The 14,702-nt window shown below is 31.0% G+C and overlaps 1 long non-coding RNA gene and 1 pseudogene across 1 annotated transcript; both read right to left on the reverse strand.

Moving 5' to 3' along the window:
- Positions 1-267: 267 nt before the first annotated feature.
- On the reverse strand, positions 268-706 carry LOC111615726. The gene is made up of 3 exons (XR_002755128.1): positions 626-706; positions 412-548; positions 268-330 (listed from the first exon to the last, which is right to left on the reverse strand). It is a non-coding gene; the product is annotated as an uncharacterized LOC111615726 (long non-coding RNA).
- Positions 707-3,966: 3,260 nt separating this feature from the next.
- LOC111615725 lies at positions 3,967-11,975 on the reverse strand (annotated as a pseudogene).
- Positions 11,976-14,702: the final 2,727 nt, after the last annotated feature.

Raw genomic sequence — 14,702 nt, forward strand, 5'->3', positions numbered from 1 at the left:
TTCCGTAGCATTCGTGAAATCGGCATGCACAATGCAGATAAATTAGCAGATTTTTCTTACCGTTTGCTTGATCTTATTGCTGAATTTGATAGTCGGTTTGCAGATTTTCGCGAATTCAATATCTACGACTTTCCTCTTTTTAATGATCTGTTTATGTTCGATACTGGTAAAGCACCGACTTACTTGCAAATGAAAATAATAGATTTGCAGTGTGCTACTGCTTTAAATAGCAAGTTCAATTTAAAAGTAAGTTAATTAAAAGTAATAATTGTGCTTCATTCTTCTTATCTATTAAGATGTTGTTTGAGCTTATATCTCTGTGAATAATTCCTACGGAAGACAGTAAAATAATTTGTTACACAGTGTATACGTATGAAAATTTATACGTTTAAATATATTTAGATAAAGTACCTTTTTTGTGAATATAAATGATGGCCGATGCAAGTTGTGCACCGATCGTTTTTGCTTGGGTTTCCTCTAATGGTCCATTTATTTCCAAGAAATCAGTCAAATTCTCTCCATTCACATAATCACAGACGAAACAGTAACTGAAAAGCACGAATAGTTTATTACCCGAAACACATAAAACATTACAAATCAATAATATCAAACAAGTAAAGCTTACCTAATATCAGTTTCGAAGATACCAATAAAACTGACAATGTGAGGATGACTGGATACTCGGCGCCAAGCAGTTCCTTCTTTGAGAATATCGAATTCCTGTGAATAAAAAAGTATAATTAAAATACAGTCGACCCCCCTATAACACTGTTGATAATTCCGTGTTATATGAATTCCATGTTGTACGAGTCACTTAGATTTTACAAATACGTGAGCCGTTCACAGCCTGGAACACGTATTTGTAAATTCTAAGTGACTCGTACAACATGGAATTCATATAAAACGGAATAATNCCCCCTATAACACTGTTGATAATTCCGTTTTATATAAATTCCGTGTTGTACGAGTCACTTAGATTTTACAAATACGTGAACCGTTTACAGCCTGGCACACGTATTTGTAAAATCTAAGTGACTCGTACAACACGGAATTCATATAAAACGGAAAAATTAACAGTGTTATAGGGGGTCGACTTGTAGTACATTATTGGATTCTTGCAACGTCTTAACAGTGATTGTATTGTTTTTATCTCGCGGAAAGAAAGAATATGGAAAACAAGGCTTAATTCATACCTGATCTCGGAAAAACCGCTGTTTCTTGATGGCTTTGACAGCGATTGTTCTGTCGGTACTTTTAGACCGACCCACATAGACTGTGCCAAAGGATCCTTTACCTATTTCTTGAATTTCGTACTTTTCTTCTTTATTTGTTAAACCTTCAGGTCCAAATTGAAATTCTCCCGATTCGAACTTCTACGATTATAAAATATTTTGGTTGCAAAGTTCGTTAATTGAAAAACAGAGAAAAGCAAAGAAACTCGAGTGTTACCGGTGAATCGAAAGTTTCTCCTTTTACGCAAAAACAGCGCAACAGTTTACAAAATACACTTTTGAAAAACTGTTTAATTCCTCCAATTTTCTTAGGTTTGTTCACCTGCAATGGCGAATCTCTTTTGTAAGCGGAGAAACACTCATTGGCAGGCGAATCATAGACATTCTACGGAAAGCCAAAATAATAATATTTGTTACTCTTAATGCATATTTCAAAATCGGGTAAAGACTTGTTAATTGAGTTTTAATAAAAAAAATTCATTAATGAAATTGAATAACTTACATTATTAATCCAATAATTTTGATTTTGCTGACCGTCCGGTTCAGCGCCATCACTTCCATTATAACTAAATTCATGAAATTTTACATAAATATAAAGGAAATGTCATTCGTAAACATTGCTTTTGATTAAATTTACCTTTTTCTCTTCATTTTCTCACTAGAAAATCGCAAACGAATACTTTCTAAAGAACGCTCCATTACGCTTCAACAATTGAAACAATTGGAAATTGTTACATCGAGAACATTGTTGAAAAATGACATTAAAATTAATGTTTATATAAAAGTTTTTAATACACGTAATTTAATATCAAAGATAAACAATTATGAATTTTGAATTGTTAGGAATAAAAACAAATGATGAGAACGAGAATGTCATTACAGTTGCTGTAAAAGTCGAGGTGTCACATCTTTTTTCAAGGATCAAAGAATGCAAAAAAATTTTAATTAATTATACAAATTAATTTCAATTTATTTTCAATAAAATTTAATCACTATATTGATAACACATTCAATATTTGTACTCTTTGTATAATATTTGACTCATATAAAATGCACCGAATTCTTCGTTTTTCAAAGCCATAAGTCAGTATTTTTTCTTTTTTATTTGACTTTTTCTTTATTTGCAGTTTTCTGGTCTTTCGCTTTATTTTTGGGATTTTTAATTTTGGAAATTATCTTGTAATCTTTTCTCACAGGGAATTGAGGTTAGAATTTCTTTTTTTTTTCATTTTTTTCATTAACAAACTGCTGTTGTTTTACTAAAATTAAGGAGTTTTGTTTAAATATTTTTTGTAAATTACTTGAAGTTAACATCATAGATTTAAAAAGGAAAACAAAAACTACTGATATAGATGTTATAAAATATTAATTGCCACCATCGAACAGCTATTGCAAAGGCAAGAACCTTTAATATTGCGCAGACAAAACACTGAATGCACCTTCATATATTAATATCTTCTTTCAGATTTACCTGAATACACGTCAAAATTTGTTGGCTTACGTGCCTTACTTAATTAAACTGCCACGGTAATATCTGCGAATAGATACTGTTTAAGTACTGGTAAGTGTTTGGTACTAGAAGAACTTCTCTAAATAAATATTCAAGCTTAAATTATCTATGCATATAACAACACGAATCTTAAAAGACGGTAGAATTTGGATGTATTGAATATATCATAGAACTTGGACTTCGGTCTTGGGCATGTATTGATCAATCACCAATGAGCCAGTGGCACCTTCTTATCAGGAGGCAGTAAAGTTTCGTAGGAATGTTTCAGTCACGTTGCCTCACTTTCTTAGTTTGGCCAATTTTCCATTGAGCATTTGTGTGATTCAGTTTTTACCATATCCACGGATTCATTCGCTTCCATTATTTGTAATGTGAAGATGAATTATGGTTTTAAGTGATTTTGTGCATTCGGCGTGTAGAAAAATCTATGTTCAGGATTAGCATATAGTCTATGTATGCCTCCAGACTTCTTATATCGCCTCATTATCTATGCAAGAGGAGATCTTAGAAGATATTAATGCAGGCCTGACATACCAAAATCCGGCCTCTTTGACTATTCACAATTCATTAATGCAAAGGAGAGTGAAACGTCTCGATCAGATTTAGTAGAAAGTCTACTAACTTGGTAACACTGGATACATTATGCTTTCTTTAATATACTGTTCCTAAACTGCCAATCCCTAGGATGCCCTGAGACAAAGTGGATAGTTACTAATAATGTGTATCTGGTGGAAACTATTACATTTAAAATTTCATACACGTGTGCTTAAATCTATATATTTATTAAAATTATCAATAATGATGTACGCATTTTAATCGTGTGAAACAGAAATACCTATGATGAATTTCACTATATGAATAATATAAACTTTAATTGAGAAACACTACAGTATTTCCATTATCCAGTTCAAAAATAAAGAATAGCAACAAATTAATAGAAGTGACACATACGATTTATAAAACTAACTAACTAACTAATTAATAGAAGTGATTTTAGATACAAGTAATTCTATTAATTTATAAAACGTACGATTTATAAAACTAACAAAAAAATGCTCAGGTCAAATTATATGTATAATAAGAACGAAGGCCATAAAATGTCCAACAAAATCAATAATTTGAAGACAATAGTGTTGACTGTAAAAAGTACTAGATGGAAACAAATGATTCTTCAGTGCTAAAATTATTCAATTATTACTAAAGTATTATTTTCAAAGCCTTTATTTATTTGTGTTTATGGAGTAGATCATAGAGAATCATATCAGCAGCCTTCTCCCCAATCATGTAAGTTGGAATGTTTAGCTGTCCCGTTACCACAAATGGCATTATCGAAGCGTCTGCTACTCTTAGTCTTTCTACACCTTTAACTCTGAAAGAAATATAAAAGAATTACAGTAAATATGTAATAACTTTAACTGTAAAAATCACAGTTGTATTTGAAGAATACATTGAAGACATCTTCAATGTAGTCTTCAAATGTTTCTGTTCCCATCTACCATCCTGAATTTAATTTCTGGATGGTTCACATATTACTTGATGATCATTGTTTTTCGCATGTAGCTGACAACAATTGTAATTACTTTATTAGTTTGTTACAAAAATTGTTGTGTGATTTCTTAATGTTTTTCAATCAATAAAGTATGACTATTTTCATATATATGAAGTACACAAAATACTTAAGTTAGGCGCAATTTGATTCGCCAATTGAAAAGTTGGTTTAAAATTTTTTATAACCGAATTCAGTAGCACACAAGATTATAATGGCAGATCTTAATTTTGTAAGCTTAAAACATTAATAGTATTATTGTTAATTATATGTTAAATAATAAATATATTTATGAGTTTCTAAGAAGACTTACTTGAGCGTTGGACCAACCACAGTTGTGGGATTAGTATCACTTCCCATTTTACACGTTCCACAGTAATGGTATATTGTAAATGGAAGTGTTGTTGCTACACAAGCGAGATATTCGTCACTGAATCTCTTGTAATGTTCGCAGCCGGGGACACTGACTGGAAGCGGATATACTCCAAATTTTCTCATTGCTTCCGTTGATGCCATTTTCAGGCAGTATTTCAATCCTGAATATTTACTAATTAAGTGAATCTAAACAAAATGTAAACTTTTATCAGAAAAACTTATATATATTTTACCTTCAACAGCAATTTTTAAGTCGTAAGGATTCGAAAAAAAATTGAAATCGATGAGAGGATCGTCATGGGTATCGTTAGATCTGATGGTAACCAATCCTCTACTTTTCGGACGTGTAGGATATGGAAAACATGATATTGTGTCAATCGATGTAAAGGGTTCGAACATTGTCTTCCATACCTGAATAATAATAACAGATTTAATTAATTTAACTATAAGCAGAACGTTTATCAAACAAACATTTAAATGAATTTTAGGAAGTTACTCGTCAAAAATTTTTTGCATTACGTCAGTGCACAGTAGCAAATAAATAAATCTCTTATGTTTGTTTGCCACTGTGTATTACTGATTTATTTTCTATATATGTGCACTGTTTTACCTCATCCATCCCGATAAACTCCATCCGAAGCAAAAACCGATATAATGGCCTTAATTGCTCCTTGACATATTTTCTACAACGATCTGGTGTTTTGTCATAATCAATATATTCCTTTTAAAATATAATATTATCCACTACGAAATATTTTTTGTAGAAATTTAAATTTACATTATATTTTATATAGAAATATTAGCCATTAATTAAACATGTTTCAAATTGTATAAATATATTTATGTTGTTTAGAAAGTTCCTATGACCAATATAACTACTACTCCCTTGTACAAGTTTCTCTAGATGAATTAATACTTATTCGATTTATTCATTGATTGATTATATCTCTTATACAAACTGTCCCAAAAGTTTTCTTACATACAAATGTAAGGTGCAACTTTATTCACAAAACATTAAAATATCAGTATTAAGATTTGTGTCAGTGGATTGACTGAGTAAGGCAACAGAATACTAGGTGATCTGCCAATGGGACTTCCTTTCGGTGTTAGACACATGAAGAAAACACAGAACATTGCACGGTGGCCAGCCCGTTGGTCAGGCACGAAACAATGATCAACTACCAATGTTCAATGCTTTTATTTATTCGGCCTCTGGTGGGCTTGATCTGTGTCACTGTATGGAGTCTTTTGGCACATCTAGTATGTGTCTGACACTGGCCACAGTATGAATACACGCTACAGTTAATTCTATCTTACATTTGCACAATTTACTCGTAACAATTTAATATCCTAATTTAATAATTTAATAAATTAATAAGTCCTAATTAAACTTAATCCATTTCGGAAGTTAATTAATTTTTTAAATAACGAATACTTTAACTGGATGTGCAAAAAATCCATTGTTTACGAAATAACGAATTCTCATACAACGAATGATTTTCGACAGCCCGGGTGATCCGTTAAAACATTTTATTGTATATTGCAGCTGAACATCTAAAACTCAGTTAAAACTCTAAAATTTTTGTTTTATTTTTAATTACTAATTAGATTTTATACTTTTATCTCACTGATTATAAAAGGTTTACTGCTAGACAAGCCAATCAAAAAATTTTTACGTATTAATTGCAATATACAGTGTTTCGGAAATGATCTTTTACCAATGCGAATCATTAACAAAGTGCATCATTTTTCTGTTAATTAATTAAGAATTTACCCATTCCAACTTAGCATACTTCTATACGATTTTAATAAAAGAAATTAATAAAGAAAATATAATTAAAAAGTAAATTAAACTGAAGGCATAAATGTAGAATATACTTACTTCTTCGTTTAGGTTGAACACACGTCTTAAAACTGTTCCATTATCAGATGCGGGTGATAAAGAAAGCCATAATAATTCAATATCTGGCCAATCAGGATCGTTATTATATTTAGAATTTACAAATCCAATCGTGTCAATTCCTCCCAAAGATGTCAGTGGACCTGAAATAAAAACAAAATAAATATTTCAATATATTCAGAATTAATTTTAACATTTTTATTTTTATTTTACCTGTGCCATTGACTAAGAATTCATTGTAATTCATTACTGTAATACGTTCCGTAGAGTAAGTATATGTTTTAGCTCCAAATGCCATACCAGTAGTAGATGGCTGTTCTTGAAGATTTCTTCCAACTAGTAAATCCGCTACAACAGAAATCTAAAAGACTTGTGTTATATTTTTAAATGTGAAAAAGATCTTAAAGATAATATATTTATTACATCAAATTTTTCTAAAGTACGCTTTGGTCCAATTCCTGATAGCATTAAGAGTTTTGGTGAATTGAAGACCCCAGCAGATACGATCACTTCGTGTTTGGCATAAGCTTCGTACAACTCTCTATTATGCTCAAACTTAACTCCATAAGCATGTTTATTATGGATCAATATCTATATATATAAAAATCTATTTACTTTTCTACTTTTTTCATCCACTAGTATAAGATAATATGAGTTACCTTGTGAACGAATGCTGAAGGTAAAATCCAAAGATTTCTTCGACCTTGTACAGGATTAATATATGCTTGCAGAGCACTCCAGCGTGCTCGTCTATTAATAGTTCCTTGAGGAGGTTGAAACACTGTAACATTTTATTTATTATATAAACATGAATTAAAATAGTGTTTAAAATGCATTTTACATTAGAATCTTTGTCGAAGTTAAAGATATTGCCTTGAATATGGTACATTTAAGTGATTTGTAATGGAATTTTATCATTCTATATTAGAAAATTTATAACATTTAAGTATAAAACTAAAAACATAATTAAATAACGTTTATTATAAAATATCGTACCTGCTTGTGGTTTTTCATTAAAGTCCCCAACACCATATCCAATTTCTATGGATGCTTTTAAAAAGCCTTCTGTTATTGGTAGATGAAATGGCGGTGACTTCACAACATTTCCACCAACACCATGATAGCCTGTGTTGTAAATTATTTTTATTAAATTATTCATCTTGTATACATTTATATTATATATATACTGTATAAAAAACATTTACCATTGCGTAATATATGATAATCTCGATTGTCTTCGACTTTTAGAAAATATGGAAAAACATTATCCCAATCCCAACCTGTAGCACCATTTTTTGCCCAATTGTCGTAATCCATTTTGTTTCCACTCACAAATAAGTTATACAGTAATTTAAAACTGACGTTCCGCCAAGTACTTTTCCTGCTACAATTCTATGTTGCTGGAAGAAATAAATTACAATCAGTTTCAGACGTAAATTAATTTCGTACAAATGCCAATTTCCAATTGTTTACCCTGTTATTAAGACCCTTAGCTGTAGTTTTACTAGGTACAGTGGTAAAATTCCAATTGTGTTTTGTTAGAGCTAAATTTTGAAAGTAAAGTGGCACTTGAGACATTAAAGGAGGCAGTTCTCTCTCTTCTATCATAAGAACATTAAGGAATGGTAGTTTTGAAATCCTATTGGCTATAACTGATCCTGCTGATCCTGCACCAACTGCAATAATAAATAGATTTTAATACTTTATACAATACAGGAAATGATAAACACTATCAGTAATCATGGTACTTTACAACTAGAGTGTTAGAAAAGTGGCAGCCTACAAATCTATCAATGACAAACAAGGCACTTGGCTTTTTGAATATGGAATTACGAGGCTTGTGTACAATGGAACAAATGCCTCAACAGCCAAGTCAATTACATATAATGTAAAATGCATTCATTATGTTTTATTTTCATAAACTGAACTATATTAATGGGCTAGTGCTCGTAATTCATGACAGTACGTAACATTATATTTACTAACATTTGTAGTAATTTATCATTATATTTAAACTCTCTCTGTCATATTGGTATAATATAAGCAAAAGTATATAAATTTATAAGGCTTCAGGAGAATTTAGTAGGAAATTCCGAAAGCCTATGTGAAATATCAACGTCTGTCATGGATTTTATATAATAATAAACTTATGCAATTTAGATTTAAAACAGTTTGAAATAAACATGTATATAATATAGTAAAACCTGGATTTAACCAACTAACTCGAGCCTCGAGCGAAGGAATACAAAGCTATACAATAAGGTAAGATAATTTTTATATGACATACATCCGAAGTCATTTAAATCGAGGTTTATAAGCAAATTTCTATATTAAATAAACAAATATTTTTAATTAAAACTAAAAAAGTACTTCTGAATAGAGAGTAAAAAATAGTCACCTACCTATAATATAATCGAATAGATTTTTATGTTCTGCACAGGTAATACAAAGCTGTAGAAACAAAACCATAGAAACATAATTTATACTCAACATCTTACGTTGATTAATTCGTAAGAGACTTGTGAAATATTTAAGTGTTTTTCGAACTTTAAAATGTAAGCTATTTATGATTAGTAACTGGAAATAGGACAATGATCCGAAAACAAGATCTATCGGTTTTATTAACGTGTCGCAGACAATTTTTTGCCCTTGTTTATAATGGAACGTATAACGTGTATAAAATTTTGTCTCTTCTTTAAAATATATCCTGCATAATTAATATTAATTTTCAAACACAGAATAGAAACACTATCACTGTACCAGTTAGTGGAAGCTGGTAATAGGCCTTTTATTGGTCTAGAGTTTGTCTAGGGTCCGCAGTGACTGAGTTATGAGGAAAAGGGTTCGATATGGAGTTATAAGTGAGTAAGAAATATCTGAAACAAGTGAAATATGTATTGTATAGCAGGGGGACAGCAGATCAAACCTAACACTCCAGTGTATCAACAAGATACTAAATGTGATTGAAAGATAGAAGACAGGCAGGAAATAATTGCTTCATATTCTGAAAAACTTGTTATAAACGAATATTTTTCATTAGTTTACTGTAAATAATATAATTTAAGCTATTATTTCAGCTGAAATATAAATAGAGATACAAACCCTTACTGTTGTCTGAACTCATATTTTTTTCTCGTAGTATTCAATATCGTACATTGAAATAAACGCATTTGATTCTTTTATAATAGCAGTATTAGAATAATACTTAATATTTTTGTTTAAAATAAAATAAAATAAATCATTTTTTCCTGTTTAATCAGAAATCGTTATTATTGTCAATTAAATTGCCCTTAAAATAGAAGAGTTACGAATGATTTCAGGTTTCTCACAACATAAAATAAAATATGAAAACACTTATAAATTCTATATTTATTCTGCTTAAAATAGAATTTACACTCAACTTATTACTTTGATTTTAGAAACAATGTAAAATATGCCGATAAAATAACGTCGTTTCCCCATTAAGCAACTGTTTTTATCTAATTAAACTCATTTTTTCTAATTATAAAATCGAGCAGCTACTAAAATATAGGGGAGACCGGGGCAAGATCGGCATGTTAAGCTTTACTTAAATTTTGTGTAATAAATACTGCTGTAAACTGAAAAAAAAAGCTTTGCTTATTGTCTATTGGAATGTTACCTTACTATAGAACTGGTTAAAATCAGTTTGGAAATAAAAATAATTAAAATAATTACAACTTTACAAGAAGAGAGAAATTGACGAAGTTGCCCCGGGTATAGGGGCAAGATCGGCAACTTCTCTCTTTTTGTAAAGTTGTAATTATTTTAATTATTTTTATTAAAGTTGCCCCTGGTATAGGGGCAACAGTAATGGGGCAAGATAGGCACGTATATAAAATTATGTTATTAACAATGTATAAGTTGGAATTCACTATTAAAACAAAGAAATACAAATCCAACACCCATTTAATATTATTACAACGAAATGCAAGTTCAAAGACATATATACATGAATAACAAATGCAAACATGTTTTCATTTATCATCTGTTTGATTTTTATCCTTTGCTTCTAATGTGGCTTTATGTTGCCGATCTTACCCCGCTAGTCATGATTTCGAAACATTAAGTACAACCCTGAGAACAGAATGCCAAGCCACGATCTGGCCACGTGAATAAGTTGAAGTTACATCCTTCTAACAGGAAAAGTAACTTTCGTTATCATGGAATTATAACAAAACCTGCCAATTCAATATAAATGGAAAAAAAATATTATATGGAATTGAACGAAAATGAAAATTTGCTTGATAATTCAACTACGCTTGTTGGAGAACAATAAAAACACTACAGTCAACAAGCCACCAATAAAACTCAACTGCCTAACCTATAACCAAAGTCTCCTTTTAATTTGTTTTTAAAAAAAAGCGCTTGACAAACTTGCCCCGCATGCCGAAGTTGCCCCGGTCTCCCCTACTAGAAATAATAAATAACGAACTGTTTCTATAAAAACGAAGAAGTTTCTATAAAAGTGTATCAATACTTGATACACTTTTATAGAAACTTGAAAAAGTAGAAAATTTCTTTAAACAAACTCGAATTGACCATTTGACAGGAAACTTGAATAAATTACTGCGTAGAAATCAATCAAGTTTCCTGTTTGATATAAATCTGACGTCAATTCTAATTTATTTTTGGACATTAACAACACTTTTTCTCTAACAGAATCGCTTTAAACAGATATGACGAGAGAGAGGAAGACATTGTTGCTTTAACGAGCTTGAACACTTATAAGGGGCTCGATAACCTATTTATTAAAGTGAATTTCTTCGTTTCTTAGTAACGATATATCACTGTAGAGTGTAGAGGAGAGAATAACGAAAAATAACTTCAAAGTAAAAAGTTAGTTGGGTCGGAGCCGGTTGGGCCTTCGGGACGGAAAAGTAGGGAAATATGATTAGAAGAGGGCCAGAGGATTAACCAGAGCTCGCTGTGTCTTCACAGAATATACTCCTCGATGTTTGGTGTCAACGATGTATTGATTTTCAAAATGGACTGAAGATCTTCATCTGTAAGTCTTGAACGGTATTTAGGTTTGTTAATCTTTGTTGTTGAAAACAACTGTTCACACACATATGAACTTCCAAATATGCATAAAATGCGGGCAGCATAGTTTCTTAAGTTGGGATAGCTATTTTGATTTTTGAAGTATTTTGTATAAAATACCAAAATGTCAACTTCATTGAACTTGCTATTTAAAGCAGTAGCACACTGCAAATCTATTATTTTCATTTGCAAGTAAGTCGGTGCTTTACCAGTATCGAACATAAACAGATCATTAAAAAGAGGAAAGTCGTAGATATTGAATTCGCGAAAATCTGCAAACCGACTATCAAATTCAGCAATAAGATCAAGCAAACGGTAAGAAAAATCTGCTAATTTATCTGCATTGTGCATGCCGATTTCACGAATGCTACGGAAATGGTCAAGTTTTTGTTCTCACAACTTTAATTTTATTTTGAAACTTGAACACTTGAGTACAGTTGCGTAACGATTACATTTTTTTCCATGAAGTTTAACGTTCAAATTATTCAAGTGTTCCGTCATATCTACTATGAACGCAAACTCAAGCCACCATTCATCACTGTGTTCCATCGGTTTCCCTTTTTGAGCCATAAACGTAACAACATGTTTACGCAATTCGAAAAATCGTTTAAGCATTGATCCACGACTAAGCCACCGTATTTCTGCAAAGTAGGGAATATTATTCATCAACATTATTCATCAAGATCGTTTAAAAATTGTGTGTATTGGCGGTGATTTAGTCCTTTTAATAAAATTAACTGTTTTAATTATGGGATTCATTACATGATCCATTTTGAGCACTTTAGATGCCAAGACTTCTTGACGTACAATACAGTGAATTCCAACGAATTTGAATCGTTCAACTTTAATTTCATTTAAAATTTTGTTCCGTATTTTTGTGACAACACCAGTATTTTTACCGACCATGAATGGGTGATCCATCTGTGGTAATACTGCAGAATGCATATATTCTTTTAAAAATTCGCCGTTACTACTTTTGATTTTTTTGCAATCTTTAGTGCGATCGATTAACTAACTTTTAATGCATTCTCACTGTCGTTTTCGATTTAAAAAAAAAAATTATTACTGCCCCATAAGTTTAGTTTTCAAAGATGCCAGTTTTTCTTGCCTAATTTCGTTGGTAAATAACTCAAACTTGTCTTTATGATTCTTTTCATAGTGTCTTTTCACATTAAATTCTTTACAAACGGCAATAATCTTATCGCAAGTCAAACAAAGTGGTTTACCATTCCATTCAATAAAAAAATATCAAATTTCCCACTTTTGCTGGAAAAATCGGCACTCACTATCAACTTATCTTTTTACTGGCATTATTTATTGAAAATTTTTTACCATTGCAATTTATTTGACCGAACTCGCTCACAATAAGAAAACACAACAAAGTCACTAATTACGTAAGTGTCTTGAATACTGAACAACGTTGCCAGATGATTTTAGTTTTTGTGGACAAAACTTTTCCAAAAAGTAGCCCAAAAGTATCCGAATCAAAAAATTCATTTTTAATAACCCAAGATTTGACAACAAAATAAAAATATTGAATTAATGTTAGGGGCCGCAACTAATTGCCTCGAGAGCCAGTCATGGCCCGCGGGCCGTATCTTTGACATCCCTGTTTTAGATCGTCGAGAGAGTCGTGCAAGACCCTTTGCCATCTTTTAAGTTTCCTGACTCTTATAACACGGGAAAGTATTGTGATCGTGTGAAATTTCGCTTGTTTCTCGACGTTTTGAGATCTCCTAAACCTAAAAAACTAAACAAATAAAACAGTAAAAATATCGCGGTATGTGTGTGTTGGCCTCTATTTTGCTTAATATCTGAGAATGGAGTAAAGAGTAGAAAACGAAATTTGGCATAGTAACTTGTACATATCCGACATTGATGCTATGAAAGTTTGGTGGTTGGTGGACCGAAGAGTAAGAAGATTTATTAACTTAATGAAAAGCAAGGCAGAGTTTAATTTAGATTTGTTATGACTCTTCGTAACAACATACAAGAAGCCATTCCTTTAAAGCCAAATAATAAGCTGACATTTTATAAATATCACCAAAAGAATAATATGTATAACAGTGTCTTTGAGAATAGAACGAAGTCCCTGGTAACGCGTGGCTTTAAACTATAGCGTGTTTATCTCTATACCTAAAAATTTAATAGCCAATCTGCCCACTTCTTGATTTTTCTATCTATCTCTAAAGAAAATACCAGTTTTAATAATATCAGCTTTGTTGCAAAAAATGTAAAAAATTTCAAATAGATTATAACAGTTTAATCATACATCATTTTCTATTGGTAGAAGAAACACGTGAATGAAAGGCATTAGCTATTTTCATTTAAATAATTTTTTTTAATATTTCATTCTCGATAAAAAGTATACAACAGTATCTGTAACAAAATGACAGATTTTCTTAACATATATCTTATCTTTTTGTATTTTTTTGTCAACAACGTCATTTAAATTGACGTCCGGACCCGAGTTAACTCGGGAAGGTTACATAGCGTTACATAAAACTCGGTCCTTTTGCTCCCCCCAAAAATAATTTTTTTTTTAATTTTGAAATGTATTTTAAGTCTCCAAATTTTTCAAAAAATTTTTACCAGCGCAAAAAAATTTTATCGCGATTTTAGTCAACCTTTAATGACGCGCGATTAACGCTTAATTGTTTTTTAATGCGATTTTTTTAATCAAATTTAATTAATCGTTTTAAAGTTTTAGTGCACGAATTTGACTTCGGTAAAGTTATTTAAAATCGTAATTAAAATTTTAATTTATTTAAAATATTTAAAAATATAAGTCCAGCTAGTATTCATCCTACTTTAAACCCTTGTCCTCCCGAGACGTCTATAAGAATGTCCCGGGAAATCCGAAACCGGATGTTCTCAAGGTCATCCAGCTGTGTAAACACTGACCCATCAGTGTCAAATTTCACAGAAAGACCAGAGAAAGAAAGTTAAACTTTAAAACTTTTTCTTCAAAATTAACGCATTTCTTTCGTTTTTTTTCAGTTTTAAGTATTTTTTTATGTTTAATTAAAAATTCCTAAAAAAAAACATTCGTACGGCAGGTGGTTAATAGCAAGAAAT

The sequence above is a fragment of the Centruroides sculpturatus genome, unplaced genomic scaffold (assembly GCF_000671375.1).
Source record: "Centruroides sculpturatus isolate CEXI.00-Female unplaced genomic scaffold, Cexi_2.0 scaffold2202, whole genome shotgun sequence".
Taxonomy (NCBI): domain Eukaryota; kingdom Metazoa; phylum Arthropoda; class Arachnida; order Scorpiones; family Buthidae; genus Centruroides; species Centruroides sculpturatus.